This window comes from Molothrus aeneus, chromosome Z (assembly GCF_037042795.1).
Source record: "Molothrus aeneus isolate 106 chromosome Z, BPBGC_Maene_1.0, whole genome shotgun sequence".
NCBI classification, from domain to species: Eukaryota; Metazoa; Chordata; class Aves; order Passeriformes; family Icteridae; genus Molothrus; species Molothrus aeneus.
In genome coordinates, this window is record NC_089680.1 from 171933 (window position 1) to 186456 (window position 14524).

At 56.1% G+C, this 14524-nt stretch overlaps 1 protein-coding gene across 1 annotated transcript in view; it reads right to left on the reverse strand.

The window, feature by feature from the left end:
• Positions 1 to 14524, reverse strand: part of MAPK4 (mitogen-activated protein kinase 4) — a 60706-nt gene that overhangs the window by 31763 nt on the left and 14419 nt on the right. The gene's annotated exons all lie outside the window — the stretch shown is intronic.

Here is a 14524-nt window from a genome sequence, read left to right on the forward strand (position 1 = left end):
AATAAAGCTTTTCTTTGCTTTTGCTATGATCCTGCCTCTTGCCTGTTCCTGCCCTGACCCCGGCGCACGAGTGACATAAAATGTTTTAAACTGGGTGAGAAATCAATGGACTTTCCAAGGGGGTGAGAAATCAATGGACTTTCCAAAGGGGCTCGCTCTGAGCGCGGGGCTTCAGCACGATGCAGGGTGGAAATAAACCTGAGGACACACACAGACAGAGAAATAAAATGTTTTAAGCTGGGTGAGAAATCAATGGACTTTCTAAGCAGCATGGAGAAGTGCAGCCCGGAGATGTCTATCAAAGTAGAAGTGCTCTTTTTCTTGGGATTAAAAAAATTATCACTGCTACATTTTTCAGCCCCTGCCTCACTTCCCTTCCGCGGTGTCCTGAGACAATGATGAAGGGCAGGACTGGTGGCACAGCCCCGTGTCCCCTGTCCCCTGCTGTCCCAGCACCAGGACAGGCTGTGGGGCAGAGCCTGTCAGCCTGAGAGACTGAGCACCCCACGGCCCTGCCCTGCCCCACACCTGCCTGCCCAGAGCCGAGGAGAGGAGAGGAGAGGAGAGGAGAGGAGAGGAGAGGAGAGGAGAGGAGAGGAGAGGAGAGAAGAGAAGAGAAGAGAAGAGAAGAGAAGAGAAGAGAAGAGAAGAGAAGAGAAGAGAAGAGAAGAGAAGAGAAGAGAAGAGAAGAGAAGAGAAGAGAAGAGAAGAGAAGAGAAGGATCCATTTGATGCCAGTGCTGCCTGTGCCTTGCCCACGTAACAGCTCGCTGAAGGCTGACCATGAGCAAAACCGTGACCTTTGAGAGGATCATCAGTTATCCTCTCCCAAGGCACTCAGCACCACCAGCATTTTTCAGCTGCCTGATTTTCCCTCTTCCATTTGTAAGACGCAGAGAGCTGTAACTCTTCCTTTCCCTTTTGCTGCCCTTTCTTTTTTTTCTTTTATAAAATTTTCTTGAAAACATTACAGAGCAATTTGCAGTGGCTGCACTGTGCGTCAGGTCAGCGACTGCCCTGGTAAAGCACACAGCAAAACCAGCACAGAAACGAGGGTGCAGACCCTCCCTGCCAGGCAGCTTAGAGAGCCACGGGGCTTTCCAGGGTGTAACAACCAGATCTGCTCAGGCAAAAAAGGAGATTTTTGCAAAAAGCCTTCAGAAGTGTCCGTGAGGACGTGGCACCCCCTGAACTCAGGTCCCACAGCAAATGCTGGCAGCAGCCCTGGGGATGCCATCCTGGGCTCCCTGAAATTACAGCTGAGCAGGTAAATACACACATATTTACATATGAAGAATATAAAGTTTGTTTTCTCCACCACTAAGCGGTTAAGAAGCTCTAACGGCTGCGTGTGGACCCAAGAGCAGCTGGGTGAGCAGTGGCAGCAGGCTGAGCCACCGCTGGAGCCCAGTCCCAGATCCCAGATCCCAGAGCTCCCTGGAGCCCAGTCCCAGATCCCAGAACTCTCTGGAGCCCAGTCCCAGATCCCAGAGCTCTCTGGAGCCCAACCCAGATCCCAGAGCTCTCTGTCTTTGGGCTCTGGAGCCCAGATCCCAGATCCCAGAGCTCTCTGGAGCCCAGTCCCTGATCCCAGAGCTCCCTGGAGCCCAGTCCCTGATCCCAGAGCTCCTTGGAGCCCAGTCCCAGATCCCAGAGATCCCTGGAGCCCAGTCCCTGATCCCAGAGCTCCTTGGAGCCCAATCCCAGATCCCAGAGATCCCTGGAGCCCAGTCCCAGATCCCAGAGCTCCCTGGAGCCCAGATCCCCAATCCCAGAGCTCCCTGGAGCCCAATCCCAGATCCCAGAGATCCCTGGAGCCCAGATCCCCAATCCCAGAGCTCCCTGGAGCCCAGATCCCCAATCCCAGAGCTCCCTGGAGCCCAATCCCAGATCCCAGAGATCCCTGGAGCCCAGATCCCCAATCCCAGAGCTCCCTGGAGCCCAATCCCAGATCCCAGAGATCCCTGGAGCCCAGATCCCCAATCCCAGAGCTCCCTGGAGCCCAATCCCAGATCCCAGAGATCCCTGGAGCCCAGATCCCCAATCCCAGAGCTCCCTGGAGCCCAGTCCCAGATCCCAGAGCTCCCTGGAGCCCAGTCCCAGATCCCAGAGATCCCTGGAGTCCAGATCCCCAATCCCAGAGCTCCCTGGAGCCCAGTCCCCGATCCCAGAGCTCTCTCTCTGTGTCTCAGCTGAGCCAGCAGCTGCCCCGAGCAGCCTCAGAGGGGTCTCTCAGGAGCTGCAGAGGCTCAGGAAGGAGCTGCTGGCAGCACAGAGGGGCAGAGCCTCGCCTCTGTGGGCAAACACCAACAGCTGCTGGGACCCAGGGTGTGCCCCAGCCAAGGATCCCAGTGCTGGGGATCTCCCTGACAAAATGTCCCTGTCTGGCGGCAGGTGACCGTGCAGAGGTGGCCGTGGCCAAGGGACCATTTCTCACAGCTGCTCCCGAGCTGGGGAAAGACAGCTCAGGGCCCTCAAAGCACTTCAGTTTCCCACTGTGGTTTTCACCTCATTTGGGAGCAGAACGGAACAAAGGGTCTGAAGCAGGAGGGAACAGCCGGGCCGATCCTCCCAGATGATCAGCACGGGGTTCTCAGCACACTCAGTCTCCCTGAGGCTGTTGATGGGTCTAGAGGAGCAAGGACACCTCTCCTGCCTGAGTCTGGCCCCCATCCTGCTCCCAAACACCCCTGACACCTTGCTGCACCCCATCTTCCCCCTCCTGCCACCCCCTGAGGGTCCTTCTGGGCCAGGGGGACCTGTGGGACTACCCAGCTGCACAGGGGCCGTGGCCTAGCACAGGGAGGCCCCGGGTTACCTGCTGGGCTCAGCACTGCACAGAGGAGGAACATTGAAATAAAATAAAATAAAATAAAATAAAATAAAATAAAATAAAATAAAATAAAATAAAATAAAATAAAATAAAATAAAATAAAATAAAATAAAATAAAATAAATAATAGTATAAAATAATAATTAAAATAAAATGAGATAATAGTATAAAATAATAATTAAAATAAAAAAATAAAATAATGTAAATTAAAAGAAAATAAATTTAAACAAAATAAATAAAACTAAGATAATTAAAATGAAATAATAAAATAAAACAAAATAAAATAATAAAATAAAATAATTAAAACACAAGAAATAAAAATAAAATAATAATTAAAATGAAATAATAGTATAAAATAATAATTAAAATAAAATAAAAAATAAAGTAAATTTAAATAAAATAAATTAAAACAAGAAATTAAAATAACATAATAATTAAAACGAAAAAATAAAATAAAATAAAACAAAATAAATAAAACAAAAATAGAATAAGTAATAATTAAACCAAAACAAATTAAAATAAGATAATTAAAATGAAATAACAAAGCAAAATAAAATAAAATAAATAAAATTAAAACAAAAGAAATAATAGTATAAAATAATAATTAAAATAAAAAGAAATAATAGTATAAAATAATAATTAAAATAAAATAAAATAAAATAAAATAAAATAAAATAAAATAAAATAAAATAAAATAAAATAACTGTGGATCTGCTCCTGTTGTGTTCTTCATGCCAGAACGATGTCTCTGTTAGAGCCCCTGATCACCGGGGCTGCTCCATTGACCTGGCAGAGGGTTCACAGCCTGGTCCTGTGCCCTGTGCTCCCCAGGCAGTGCTGCTGGGACCCTCCTGCTCCCTGGCAGAAGTCCCCAGGAATGACAAAATACCAGGGAAAGCATTAAAGGCTGGGCAATCACCCTTTGCTGAGGGTGGCGCTGCAGGGCAGCAGCGCTCAGGGGAGGGAGCCGGCTCGCAGCTGAAGCGAAGGCACACGAGAGGGAGGATGTGGGCAGGGCAGGGATACCCTCCGCAGAGCATCTGCCAGCAGCCACCGAGCCGCTTGGCAAGCGCTGCCTGCTCTTCCAGTCGGGAAACAGAAATAATTACAGCCTCTGTGCAACCCAGCAATTATCCAATGCTGGCTTTTGCACGCAAGGACTGAGCAGGGGGAGCTGCTGGCGCTGTCAGGGAGCGGGGCAGGCACCAGAGGGACAAACCAGGGGGGCAGAACCAGGTGGGGAGCAAGGGGAGGAAGGGAACAGGGACGTGGATAAATCCTGGGGCTCTGCAAGGAAGGAGCAGGAAGGTGCCCCAGCTGTGAGGCCATGGAAAAGGAGAAGGTGCTGCCATGGAAAAGGAGAAGGTGCTGCCATGGAGAGGGAGAAGGTGCTGCATGGAAAAGGAGAAGGTGCTGCCATGGAGAGGGAGAAGGTGCTGCATGGAAAAGGAGAAGGTGCTGCCATGGAGAGGGAGAAGGTGCTGCCATGGAAAGGGAGAAGGTGCTGCCATGGAAAGGGAGAAGGTGCTGCCATGGAAAGGGAGAAGGTGCTGCCATGGAAAGGGAGAAGATGCTGCCATGGAGAGGGAGAAGGTGCTGCATGGAGAGGGAGAAGATGCTGCCATGGAGAGGGAGAAGGTGCTGCCATGGAGAGGGAGAAGGTGCTGCATGGAGAGGGAGAAGGTGCTGCCATGGAAAAGGAGAAGGTGCTACCATGGAGAGGGAGAAGGTGCTGCCATGGAAAGGGAAAAGGTGCTGCCATGGAAAAGGAGAAGGTGCTGCCATGGAGAGGGAGAAGGTGCTGCATGGAAAAGGAGAAGGTGCTGCCATGGAGTGGGAGAAGGTGCTGCCATGGAAAGGGAAAAGGTGCTGCATGGAAAAGGAGAAGGTGCTGCATGGAAAAGGAGAAGGTGCTGCATGGAAAAGGAGAAGGTGCTGCCATGGAAAGGGAGAAGGTGCTGCATGGAAAAGGAGAAGGTGCTGCCATGGAGAGGGAGAAGGTGCTGCCATGGAAAGGGAGAAGGTGCTGCCATGGAGAGGGAGAAGGTGCTGCCATGGAAAGGGAGAAGGTGCTGCATGGAAAAGGAGAAGGTGCTGCCATGGAGAGGGAGAAGGTGCTGCCATGGAAAGGGAGAAGGTGCTGCCATGGAGAGGGAGAAGGTGCTGCATGGAAAAGGAGAAGGTGCTGCCATGGAGAGGGAGAAGGTGCTGCATGGAAAAGAAGGTGCTGCCATGGAGTGGGAGAAGGTGCTGCCATGGAAAGGGAGAAGGTGCTGCATGGAAAAGCAGAAGGTGCTGCCATGGAGAGGGAGAAGGTGCTGCCATGGAAAGGGAGAAGGTGCTGCATGGAGAGGGAGAAGGTGCTGCATGGAGAGGGAGAAGGTGCTGATGAAGCCACCAGAGCTGCTGGGGGCTCTGAGATCCACAGCAAGGCTCAAGGGCAGCCTGGGACCCAGTGAGCAACCAGGGGCTGCAGCAGCACTGGGGCTTTTCCCCTGTGGGCAACCACTTGCACTGCAGACCTGGGTCTCTGCACAGCTCTCTGGGAGAGAGCCCGATGAGAAAAAAACAAATAAAAGTAACCAAAACAAATAAAATTAACCAAAATCTCCTGCTGGCAAGGAGAACTGTGTGAAATAGGGCTGGGATTGGTGTGCTTTAACATGGTGCCATGGTGGCTGTGAGACCCATCTCAGCACCTCATGGTGGCCCCAGCATTCAGCCCCTAAACTCAGCCCCAGCCCTAAAACTCAGCCCCAGACCCAAAACTCAGCCCCCAGCCCCCAAACTCAGCCCCAACGCCAGCCCCCAGCCCCAGCCCCCTGCCCAGCTCTCTGCCACTCCAGGCTCGTGTGCTTCGGGACTGAGTGGTCCCGGGGGCCCTTCCCACCAAACCCTGCTGTGGTTCTGCCAGCAGAACCCTCGGGGTGCTGAGCAGAACCCAGGGTGAGGACCCAGGCCGAGCTCCCACACCGAGCTCCTTGGCTTGCCGCAGACGCAGTGGAAAGAAACCAAGTTCTGCCTCGTCAGCCTAATTATTAATAATTAGTAGAGCTCTCGAAGCGCTGAAAGGGAAAACGCAACATATGAGGGGGAAAAAAGGGAAGAAAGAGCCCTGTTTTTCCTCACAAGCAGAGCGAGGGCCTTTGTGGTGCTCCGGGCCGTGCCTCAGCCCCCAGCTGAGCCAGGATCCCACAGGATCCCAGGGGATGGGAGAGAGGCCGGCCAAGGGAAGGGATCCTGCCCCTGTGCCCCTGGGCTCAGGTGAGAGCCCACCTGCAGAGCTGCCCCAGCCCTGGCTCCAGCAGCACAAGGAGCTGGAGCTGCTGCAGCCAGTGCAGAGGAGGCCACGGAGCTGCTGCCAGGGCTGGAGCCCCTCTGCTCTGGAGCCAGCCTGGCACAGCTGGGGCTGTTGAGCTGCACAAGAGAAGCTCCAGGGACACCTCAGAGCCCCTGCCAGGGCCTCCAGGGGCTCCAGCAGAGCTGCCCAGGGACTGGGGACAAGGCCTGCAGGGACAGCACCCAGGCAATGGCTCCCACTGCCAGAGGTCAGGCACAGATTTTGGGCTCTTGGCAATTAGGAATTGCTGGCTGGGAGGGTGGGCAGGCCCTGGCCCAGGGTGCCCAGAGCAGCTGTGGCTGCCCCTGGATCGCTGGCAGTGCCCAGGGCCAGGCTGGATGGGGCTTGGAGCAGCCTGGGACAGTGGAAGGTGTCCCTGCCATGGCAGAGGTGGGATGGGATGACCCTAAAGTCCCTTCCCACCCAAACCTAGGACTCAGTGATGACCTCTGCCTGCATCAGTTCTTATCTCTTCTTCCTCCCCCTGAGACAGCAGCAAACCCCTCGGACCAGGCTGAGCAGCCCCCCAGGGAAGGCCACAGAGGTGGTTTCCCTGCTCTTCCCCATTCTCCAGTCCACACCTGGCTCCTGACAGTCCCCAGCAGCCCCAGGGAAATGTCACCAGCAGCCCCATCTCTGCTGTGCTGGCCCTGGCTGCTCTAATGAGCAAGTGTTAATTTCCTAATGAGCGCTGCTGCCGCTCCCAGTGTCGCTCCCAGTGTCGCACAGGGAAAGTGCTCAGCGGCTGTGGAGCTGCAGAGCAGAGCCCAGCAGCTGTCAGGCTGCTCAGCCCAGCTCTGGTATCCACCCAGGGAGCCAAATCCAGCAGGACCCTCAGGGGAGCTGCAGCAGGGCAGGGCCAGCAGCTCCTGCAGCACAGCGGGCAGGGAGACAGCACTGACAGAGCCTGGGAGCACAGGAGGGATGTGCAGGGAGCAAACCCACCCTGCTGACACCAACCCACCCTGCTCACCAACCCACCCTGCTGACACCAACCCACCCTGCTGACACCAACCCACCCTGCTCACCAACCCACCCTGCTGACACCAACCCACCCTGCTCACCAACCCACCCTGCTGACACCAACCCACCCTGCTGACACCAACCCACCCTGCTGACACCAACCCACCCTGCTGACACCAACCCACCCTGCTCACAAACCCACCCTGCTCACCAACCCACCCTGCTGACACCAACCCACCCTGCTCACAAACCCACCCTGCTCACCAACCCACCCTGCTGACACCAACCCAGCCTGCTGACACCAACCCAGCCTGCTCACCAACCCAGCCTGCTGACACCAACCCAGCCTGCTGACACCAACCCAGCCTGCTCACCAACCCACCGTGCTGACACCAACCCACCCTGCTGACACCAACCCACCCTGCTGACACCAACCCACCCTGCTCACAAACCCAGCTGCTCTGTGTGCTCCACAGGGACAGCAGAACAAGGGGACACCAGGGATCAAACCCATCCTGCTGACACCAACCCAGCCTGCTCTGTGTGCTCCAGAGGGACAGCAAAGAGAGACCCAGCACAGGGACACCAGCTCCAGGGAACAAACCCACATTGCTCACACCAACCCAGCCTGCTCTGTGTGTGCCCCAGAGGGACAGCAGAACACAGGGACACCAGGGATCAAACCCACATTGCTCACACCAACCCAGCCTGCTCTGTGTGTGCCCCAGAGGGACAGCAGAACAAGGGGACACGGGGGAACAAACCCATCATGTTGGCACAGGGAGGCACCCAGCCTGTTCTCTGTGCTCCAGAGGGACAGCAGAACAAGGGGACACCAGCTGCAGGGATCAAACCCAGCCTGCTCTGTGTGCTCCACAGGGACAGCAGAGCAAACCAGTTCCGAGGGCTCTGAGGGAGTGCTAACTTCACTCCCAGCCCCTGTCCCAGTTGCTGTCAGTCCCAGCTGGAAGAGGGGAAGGCTCTGGGTTGCCCCCAGAGGGCTCACACCAACGGTACAGGCCGTGGATCCCCTAATTAATTAATAAATTATGATATAAATATCCGTCATGGCCATCAGCAAGCCCACAGCTGAGGGAACAGAGCCCCATGGTGCCAGCACCTGCCCTGCAGCCACCGGGCACGGGTGGACATGGCAGGGACCAGGAAAGGACCAGGGGGAGCTCCTACAGAGAGTTAAACCACCCAGTTAAAAACCAAACCACTCTGCATTTGGGAACAATGCAGGAGATGTGGAGCTGCTCCTCCCAATGAACACTGGGTGCATTTCACAGATTCAATTCACTTCTCACTCGCTCTTTCACTGGGGCAGCTCCAGCAGCTGCCGCAGAGGCCGGGATTTTATGATGGGCACCCTCAGTGCCATAAAATACAGAGATGGGGGAAGAATTTAGAACTTTTCTTTCACTTTTCCGTCCTTCCTGTCTCTCTCCTGTGTGCCAGGGCAGCGGTTGCCCTGATGATGCTGCTAGGATTTGTGCTGGGATTTGCGCTGCCTCCATCCTCTGAGGGCTTGGGGAGCCCTCACAGGGCTTGGGGGGCTCTGGGTGCCCTTGGGGGGCTCTGGGTGGGCTCTGGGTGCCCTTGGGGGTCTCTGAGTGGCCTCACAGGGCTTGGAGGGCTCTGGGTGCCCTCACAGGGCAACGAGCTGCTCAGCTTTGAGGGACACTGAGGAACAAGGGACGCTGCTGTGCTGCGTGTCCCTGTGCTGGGGTGTCCAGCAGGGACACTCTGCCCTGGCCCTCCCAGGGACCCTGAGGGCTCTGGGGGCTGTGTGACAGCCAGCTGGGGGCTCTGGGGGCTCTGGGGCTGTGTCAGAACCAGCTGTGCCCTGGAAACAGCCCCCCAGGCTGCCCAGGGGGGGATGGTGTTCCTGCTCCCCTCAAAACACTACTTATCAAAATGCCTTTGCTGCCAGGAGCCACGCAGCAAAAAGCCAGGAGGCATCATCAGCATGTCACAGGAGGGCAAAATCCTCAAGAGGGGGAAAAGGGGTTCTCCCAAACCCAAGGGAAACAGCACAAAATGACCCCAAATCCAGGCGTGACCAGCAGTGAAACACACATGGGAAAACCCGTGCACTGTGAGCAAGCAGGGCAGCATCACCCAGCCCTGCAAAGCCAGCTCTGCTGCCCAAACCTGACTCAGGGAAACAGGAATTCTCCCCCTCCTGAGCAGCTAGGGCAATTGTGGACAGGCCAAAATACACTGGGAGGAAAAAAAATAAAAGGAGAAAGGAAAATCAGAGAACGCTCGTTAGCTCAGAGAAAGAACAGAAAACAAAGGAGAACTTGCTGACACTCTTTGGGCAGTGTGGGAAAGCCAGCCCTGTGTCCTGAGCAGGGGCCAGCCTGGCCACTGAGCCGTGCAGGGGCCGAGCAGAGCCCAGACAGGCCCCGCTCCCCGTGGGACACAGCACTGAGACTGCTCTGCCTGCAGACAGACAGACAGACAGACAGAGCCTGAACAAACAGGCCAGGCCTGCCTGGGGCCAGCAGGGCCGCCCCACTGCCGGCCACTGTCCCTGGTCAGTCCCTGTCCCTGGTCAGTCCCAACCCCTGTCCCTGGTCAGTCCCAGTTCCTGGTCAGTCCCAGCCCCACTCCCTGGTCAGTCCTGGTCAGTCCCAGCCCCAGTCCCAGTCCCTGGTCAGCCCCAGTCCCAGCCCCAGCCCCTGTTCCTCATCATCCCCAGCCCCAGTTCCTGTCCCTGATCATTCCCAGCCCCAGTCCCAGCCCCAGCCCCTGTTCCTCATCATCCCCAGCCCCAGTTCCTGTCCCTGATCATTCCCAGCCCCAGCCCCAGTCCCAGGTGATCCCCATCCCTGCCAGCTGTGGTTCCCATCCCACACTTTTGCTGACTGACACCACATTGATTTAAAACCAGCAGAATTATCTCTGTTACCAAAATAAAGCAGTTCCTGGAAGGGATGACTCAGAAGCCTCTCCCCTCACCATAAATCAGAGCAGAAACATGATACCTCATGGGGGCAAATCACTTTGCCCTTTTGGTTTGGCACCTACAGCCTTTTCTTCCAGAAAAAAAAAGAGATTAAAATCCACTCTGAGCCGGGGCTGTGTCAGAGAGCTGAGCCTTTCCTCCCCGGGACGCCACGGTCAGGGCTTTGCCTGTGTTATCACTGGAGGGGCTGGACGAAGATAAGCAAAAGCAGGATGGATATTAAAAAAAATAATTTTTGAAAAACACACAGGAACAGCCCTAGAGGGTTTTCTTACTGTCTCTGAGAAGCCTGCGCGAGGAATTTGCCCCAAAGGAGGTATGTGCAGCATGTGCCAGCAAGGCAGAGCGATGGCAGAGCGGCTCCTCCAACCCTCCACGGGCCCCAGAGATAGGTATCTCTGCAGATAGAGCCCTGTCCTCTCCAAACACTGCTCTGGGATGGCTCAGGAGCGCCTGCACCGCCGCGCTGCGCCTCCCCTCTAATCCCTCTGATGGCTGGCGGATCTCACCCAGCTCGCTCGGGGCTGCACTGCTCACAGATCTGCACGCTCAGCGTGGGCAAACAGCAAAGAGGGGCTTCATGGAGAGGGGAAAAACCCACATTTGTCTGCTCAAACCGCCTGGAAAAGAGTTCCACCCTGCCTGCTTGCTGCTGATTGCACGGTTTACCCCAGAACCTGGGTCCCTCCCCTGATAATTCCCCCCCAGGTGTGTCAATCACCTCTCCTTTCCCTCCCTGACCCCTCCCAGCACTGTCTGTCAGTCCTGGCATTCCAGAGGGGCCTCGAGTGATTGGCAGATTCAAAGGATGCCCTCTACCCCGGGGGGCCATTGGGCCATCCAGGTGTCCTTTGTCCCTTTGTCCCTCCCCTCCTGTCCCTGCTTGGTGCCTCCCTGCCCCTTCCCTGCCCTCTCCCCGGGGTTCAAAGGAGCAGCAGCCACGGGCTCAGGGAGTTCTGTTGGAGCTGGTGCTGGATTCAGAGGCCAGAATAAAGCTCTGGATCCAAACCCTCCATCAGAACCGACTCCTTTCCTTCACCATCACCTTAAAGTTCTCTGCCAGAGGGAAACCTGAGGAGCAGCCCCTGTTATGGGGGGAAGCTCCATCCCAGCACCACCAGAGCTCCTGCAGGCCTGGACTTGTCTCCAGTGCCCAGCTGCAGCACCCAGGCAGCCAAAAGTGGGGACCTGCTGGATCTGAGCCAGCATGCCCCGAGCCAGGGGGACAGCCCTGTCCTGTCCTGGGGACATCAGGGACACCACTGCTCTGCACTGGGGCTGCCACAGCGTGAGGAGGATCTAAAGCTGCCAGAGAGGGTCCAAAGGAGGGACACAGGGGTGGGGAAGGGTCTGGAGAGGCCATGTGAGGAGCGACTGAGGACACCTGGCACATTTGGGTGGAAGAGACTGAGGGGAGAGCTCGCTGGAGGTACAGCTCCCTTCGGAGGGCCAGACACTGATCTGCCTTCAGGGGTGACAGGGACAGCACCCAGGGCACGGCTGGAGCTGTGCCAGGAGGGTTTAGGTTGGGTATCAGGGAAAGGCTCTTCCCCAGAGGGTGCTGGCACTGCCCAGGCTCCCCAGGGAATGGGCACGGCCCCGAGGCTGCCAGAGCTCCAGGAGCCTTTGGACAGCACTGCCAGGGATGCCCAGGGTGGGATTGCTGGGGTCTGTGCAGGGCAGGAGCTGGACCTCCTGTCCAGCTGGTGATCCAGCTCATTGCTCCTCCACAGGGAGCAGTGAGCTTCCCAAACTTTGGGATGGGCACAAGCACCAGCCCAGGCTCCTCCACGGGGAGCAGTGAGCTTCCCAAACCTTGCTGTGGCGTTCTCCTCCCTGTCTGCTCAGCCGCGGCTCTGATCCACCCCCAAGGGTGATCCTGGTGGGTCCCTTCCAGCTCAGGGTATTCTGTGATTTGATGATGATGGGGCAAGGCCACCAAGCAGAGCCAGACCCAAGCAGAACCAGCACCAAGCAGAGCCAGAACCAAGCAGAACCAGCACCGAGCAGAGCCAGCACCAAGCAGAGCCAGCACCGAGCAGAGCCAGCACCAAGCAGAGCCAGCACCGAGCAGAGCCAGAACCGAGCAGAGCCAGAACCGAGCAGAGCCAGCACCAAGCAGAGCCAGAACCGAGCAGAGCCAGCACCAAGCAGAGCCAGAACCGAGCAGAGCCAGACCCAAGCAGAGCCAGCACCAAGCAGAGCCAGAACCGAGCACAGCCAGGGCCAAGCACATTCAGCCCTGCACCCCACGCTGCCCAGCCAAGGCTGCCCAGGCCCTGGGGAGGACCAGCAGGACCCCAGCACTGCCCAGATGCAGCAGGGCACAGGAACCACAGCAGGGCTTGGCCACTTCAGCCAACCCTCGACCCGAGCACACGGAGCCTCTCCTGGGATCTGCCCTCTCCCTGGAGCTGCTTTCCCAGCCCAAACTCCTGCTGCTCCTCGCTCAGCCAGCTTTCCACACATCCAGCCTGCCTGGTGAAGCTGGGCAGGTCCTCCCAGGGCGGGGAGGCATCACTCAGCACCCCAAAATCCATCTTTTCCTCAGGGTGATTCCCTAGGGAGAGGGGCTGCACACAGGGACAGCAGGAATCCCACAGGACACGTGGCAAAGCTCCCCCTCGCCTACTCTGCTGTAAGAAACCGTCCCTGCTGCTTTAATGCTGCCCAGTGATTTTGGCAGACCCTGCTGCACAGCCATGGGGTGCCAGTGGCCAGCAAAGCTGAGGGACAGGGGCAAAAACGCGCTGGCATCGTCACAAACAGAGCAGGACATCTCCTAGGAAATCAAAACAAAAATATCCTAGGTCCTGCCCCTAAAATATACTGACCAAACCCAAAACGTGCTCCCAGTGACTTTTAGCCACCCACATAACAGACAGGGAATAAAGGGCTTTGCTGGAGCACCGCTAAAGCTTGCTGTCAGTATAATCACCTACTACTATAATGAGATTACATGGATTAGCTGCATTTTAAGGAAACATCAATGAGCCAGGCTGCCTTTCCAGGCAGGATCTTGGGGCTGTACGGGATAATACCGGAAAAACCAGGAGGCTATTTTTAGAAAGCATTTCTCCAAATAACCTGGGAGAGGGGGATCACAAGGCAGCAGAGGCGTGTTAATGCGGGCAGGAGCTGAACGAATGGTCCCTGCAGAGGGAAACAGGCCCACCCCTGGCCTCCCTCGGCCGAGCTGCGCTGAAATCCATCGAGGCCTGCGTTCCCCCCGTGCTGAGCTGTGGGATGGGCTCAGGGCTGGAGAGGAGCAGGAGCAGAGGATGCACTGTGGCAGGCATGCCAAGGAGGCCAGGCTGACCCGGGATAAACAGGGGTGCAGGGTCCCCTCGGGGCACCTGCACTCCCACAGAGCTGACAGGCCCCAAGCCCTCTCTCTGCCGGTACACAGGGGAGCTCCGAGGAAAATGTCCCCAGAACAAGTCGGAAATTGGGCTCCCTGGCATCCCTCACCGGGTGGGACCTGCAGCTCTGTCCCATGCAGGGCAGGGGTGCCAGCCTGCACCTGGAGGAGCAGGGCCCCCAGGAAAATGTCCCCAGAACAAGTCTGAAATTGGACTCCCTGGCCTGGGAGGGAGTGGGACCTGCAGCTGGGTGGGACCTGCAGCTCTGTGCCACCTGGAGGGACAGGGCCCCCGGGAACATGTCCCCAAAACAAGTCTGAAATTGGACTTCCTGGCATCCCTTGCCAGGTGGGACCTGCAGCTCTGTCCCATGCAGGCGCCAGCCTGCACCTGGAGGGACAGGGCTGCTCTGCAGGCATCACATCCTCACCCAGGAAATGCCACACCCTCACACCCACCCTCATCTGCTCCCCGCAGCTCTCAGGATTTGAGAGGAACTCTCAGGCAATCAGGTCTTTTTCATTGCTTTTTGTCCTCGGAGCTTACTCCTACAAAACACCCATCGACCATCCAAAACAAACTGTGCGCTTCATCTTCCAAAGTCCTGTACTCTTCCTTTCCAGGATGGATCCAGCCTGGAAGCCTTGGGGGAACTGCAGCCTGGATATTTTGCTCCCCATGTTCCATCCAGCTGTATCCCTGCACCTTCTCCCTCTCGTTGTGACTCAGCCAGGGCTGGTGAATAAAACCCAAATAGGGATCAAACATCAGAGCAGCACAGCAAAGGGATGGCCCCTACCCCAGGCAGCTCACAGCCTGGGATCTTCAGCTCCCAGCACGGTGAAGCGACAAAAATAACCCATTAAAAAGCCACTTTAATTGCCTTGCCAGCGGTTTGCACGAACTCCAGCTAAAGCTGGAGGTAAAAATGAATTAAAAGCCTTAAATAGAAAATTCTCTTTCACTACTCCCACTTTAACCCTTAAATTTTAATGGGGTCGTGGTGAGGGAGGAAGCCACATCCAGCCACTCCTCCAGTTCCCCTGCAACA